The sequence below is a fragment of the Phyllobates terribilis genome, unplaced genomic scaffold, assembly GCF_046119375.1.
Source record: "Phyllobates terribilis strain yellow unplaced genomic scaffold, ASM4611937v1 Scaffold_11__3_contigs__length_659146591, whole genome shotgun sequence".
Lineage (NCBI taxonomy): Eukaryota > Metazoa > Chordata > Amphibia > Anura > Dendrobatidae > Phyllobates > Phyllobates terribilis.
The window spans coordinates 606,537,390-606,541,677 of record NW_027362771.1 but is presented as its reverse complement, the minus strand read 5'-3'; the positions used below and the strand labels follow the sequence as shown (position 1 = coordinate 606,541,677).

Genomic DNA, 4,288 nt, shown 5'->3' with positions numbered 1-4,288 from the left:
AGCTGGGCTAGCGTTAGAAGAGCTAAAGCGAGTAATGAACTGAGGCTTGCAAGAGAGACCAAAAGCAATAAGAAAGGATTTGGAAGTAAGTCAAAAGTTAAAGAAAAGCCAAAGATGCTATAGGATTTTTAAAGGATGAAAAGGGTAAAGTGGTCAATAATGATGTTCAGAAGACTGAACTTTTAAATTCCTGTTTTGCTTCTGTGTTTTCTAAGAAAGCAAATGTTAATCAAGTGATCTTCACTGTGCTGTAGAAGTAAAAAGGAACATGTGAGCAAGTCATACGTATGAATACGGCATATGAATAGTCATGTGGGCTTCAGGCATCAGAATTAATTACATAATTTACCATCTATGTTACATCCATGTCAGTTCAACCAATGATCAACCATTCTCAAAATTTGCCAAAATCAATCTTGGTCAAAAGAAGTCTAACTGCTAGCTCATATCCCTGCTGCCCTTTTAGGATTATCAACACAAGTTGAGCAGAGTGATTAGCAAACATAAACAGAGCCATGCTGCTTCTGCTGCTTTCCAGTAAGTCACCCTAGTGATGGATTCATAGCTACACTGCTCTGTACTGCTGTATAATGTCTTCCTTGCTGCTGATTCTGATTATCTGTTACGTACAGGCAGGGGTGTAGGAATCCTTCATGTTTGAGTGTCCTGTATATGGGAGATCATAGCAAGTTATCTATACCACCTAATTCAGTGATATCTAAAAATTAGCGCATGAGCCAACATAGGAAAGATTAGTTAAATATCTGGATACAAGTCACATATTTTGTATAATGGTGCCCCAGAGTTAATGTACAAACAATTCCCTGATAATTACGTTGCTGTTGCATAATAACATTTGTATTTTTGTCTTATTGGATATAATATATTTTTGATATAAATAACTTTAAACATCTGTAAGAGGTAGTGTAGCCGAGTGGTCTAAGATGCTGGATTTAGGCTCCAGTCTCTCTGGAGGCATGGGTTCAAATCCCACCGCTGCCATTATTTATTTGGATGTAATTTTTACCAAAAATTAGGAAACGGCTGAGGAATAAAGGGGATTGAGAACTTGAGACGCAGCGATCATGCTATCCTATAATTTTGAACTACAAAAGGAGGAAAATATGCGAAAACTGAGATTATAAGATTGGACTGTAGAAAGGAAGTTTTTAATGGACTAAGTAAAAAGGAAGGGAAGGTAGGATGTTCTAAAGGAAAGAAATGTCCAGAAAGGATGGGAGATTTTGCTAAATTAAATTCTCACTGCACAATCAGTAACAATCCCAAAAAGAAGGAAAAATGGAAAGCATTTATTGAGACCAGGATGGCTGAATACTGAACTTAAAAGCTTGCTAAAAACGAACAAAGAATTGAATATCAAATGAAAAGAAGGGTTCATATCTAAAGAAGAATATAATGCTGTCTGCAGGGAAAGCATGGCTAGAGTTAGAAGAGCTAAAGCCAGTAATGAAGTGAGGCTTGCAAGAGAGACCAAAAGCAATAAGAAAGGATTTTGGAAGTAAGTCAAAAGTTAAAGAAAAGCCAAAGATGCTATAGGATTTTTAAGGGATGAAAAGGGTAAAGTGGTCAATATTGATGTTGAGAAGACTGAACTTTTAAATTCTTGTTTTGCTTCTGCATTCTCTAAGAAAGCAAATGTAACATCAAGTGATCTTCACTGTGCTGGAGAATTAAAACGGAACATGTGAGCAAGTCTAAGTATGAATACGGCATATGAATAGTCATGTTGGATTTAGGCATCAGAATGACATAATTTACCATCTATGTTACATCCATGTCAGTTCAATCAATGATCAACCATTCTCAAAATTTGCCAAAATCAATCTTGGTCAAAAGAAGTATAACTGCTAGCTCATATCCCTGCTGCCTTTTTAGGATTATCAATACAAGATGAGCAGAGTGATTAGCAAACATAAACAGAGCCATGCTGCTTCTGCTGCTTTCCAGTAAGTCACTCTAGTGATGGATTCATAGCTACACTGCTCTGCACTGCTGAATAATGTCTTCCTTGCTGCTGCTTCTAATTATCTGTTACGTACTGGCAGGGGTGTAGGAATCCTTCATGTTTGAGTGTCCTGTATATGGGAGATCATAGCAAGTAATCTATACCAACTAATTCAGTGATATCTAAAAATTAGCGGATGAGCCAACAGAGGAAAGATTAGTTAAATATCTGGATAAAAGTCAAATGTTTTGGAAAATGGTGCCCCAAAGTCAATGTACAAACAAATCCCTGATGACTACGTTGCTCATGCATAATAACATTTGTATTTTTGTCTTATTGGATATAAAATATTTTCTGCCACTTACATCATAAGCGAACTTCTGATATAAATAAGTTTGAACATCTGTAATAGGTAGCTTGGCTGAGTGGTCTAAGGCGCAGGATTTTGGCTCAAGTCTCTCTGGAGGTGTGGGTTCAAATCCCACAGTTGCCATTATTTATTTGGATCTAATTTTTACCAAAAATTAGGAAATGGTTGAGGAAGTAAAGGGGATTGAGAACTTAGGAGGCAGCGATCATGCTATCTTATAATTTTGAACTACAGAAGGAGGAAAACCTGAGAAAACTGAGATTTTAAGATTGGACTGTAGAAAGGCAGTTTTTAATGGACTCAGTAAAAAGGAAGGAAAGGTAGGATGTTCTAAAGGAAAGAAATGTCCAGGAAGGATGGGAGATTTTGCTAAATTTAATTCTCACTGCACAATCAGTAACAATCCCGAAAAGAAGGAAGAATGGAAAGAATTTATGGAGACCAGGATGGCTGAATACTGAACTTAAAAGCTTGCTAAAAAGGAACAAAGAAATGAATATCAGATGGAAAGAAGGGTTCATATCTAAAGAAGAATATAATGCTGTCTGCAGCGAAAGCTGGGCTAGCGTTAGAAGAGCTAAATCCAGTAATGAATTGAGGCTTGCAAGAGAGACCAAAAGCAATAAGAAAGGATTTTGGAAGTAAGTCAAAAGTTAAAGAAAAGCCAAAGATGCTATAGGATTTTTAAAAGATGAAAAGGGTAAAGTGGTCAATAATGATGTTGAGAAGACTGAACTTTTAAATTCCTATTTGGCTTCTGTGTTCTCTAAGAAAGCAAATGTAACATCAAGTGATCTTCGCCGTGCTGTAGAAGAAAAGGAACATGTGAACAAGTCATACGTATGAATACGGCTTATGAGTGGTCATGTTGGCTTTAGGCATCAGAATTAATTACATAATTTACCATCTATGTTACATCCATGTTAGTTCAATCAATGATCAACCATTCTCAAAACTTGAAAAAATCAATCTTGGTTAAAAGAAGTCTAACTGCTAGCTCCTATCCATGTTGCATTTTTATAGTTATCAATACAGGATGAGCAGAGTGATTAGCAAACATAATCAGAGCCATGCTGCTTCTGCTGCTTTCCAGTAAGTCACCCTAGTGATGAACTCATAGCTACATTGCTCTGCACTGCTGTATAATGTCTTCCTTGCTGCTGCTTCTGATTATCTGTTACGTACAGGCAGGGGTATAGGAATCCTTCATGTTTGAGTGTCCTGTATATTTGAAATCATAGCTAGTTATCTATACCACCTAATTCAGTGATATCTAAAAATTAGCACATGAGCCAACATAGGAAAGTTTAGTTAAATATCTGGATACAAGTCATATGTTTTGTAAAATGGTGCCCCAGAGTCAATGTACAAACAATTCCCTGATAATTACGTTGCTGTTGCATAATAACATTTGTCTTTTTGTCTTATTGGATATAAAATATTTTTGATATAAATAACTTTAAACATCTGTAAGAGGTAGCGTGGCCGAGTGGTCTAAGGAGCTGGATTTAGGCTCCAGTCTCTCTGGGGGTGTGGATTCAAATCCCACCGCTGCAATTATTTATTTGGATCTAATTTTTACCAAAAATTAGGAAACGGTTGAGGAATAACGGGGATTGAGAACTTAGGAGGCAGCGATCATGCTATCCTATAATTTTGAACTACAAAATGAGGAAAATATGCGAAAACTGAGATTAAAAGATTGGACTGTAGAAAGGAAGTTTCAAATGGACTCAGTAAAAAGGAAGGAAAGGTAGGATGTTCTAAAGGAAAGAAATGTCCAGGAAGGATGGGAGATTTTGCTAAATTTAATTCTCACTGCACAATCAGTAACAATCCCGAAAAGAAGGAAGAATGGAAAGCATTTATGGAGACCAGGATGGCTGAATACTGAACTTAAAAGCTTGCAAAAAGGAACAAAGAATTGAATATCAAATGAAAAGAAGGGTTCA

At 36.5% G+C, this 4,288-nt stretch overlaps 1 non-coding gene across 1 annotated transcript; it reads left to right on the top strand.

The window, feature by feature from the left end:
- Window positions 1-920: 920 nt before the first annotated feature.
- On the top strand, window positions 921-1,002 carry TRNAL-UAG (transfer RNA leucine (anticodon UAG)). The gene has a single exon. It is a non-coding gene; the product is annotated as a tRNA-Leu (tRNA).
- The last annotated feature ends 3,286 nt before the right edge of the window (window positions 1,003-4,288 follow it).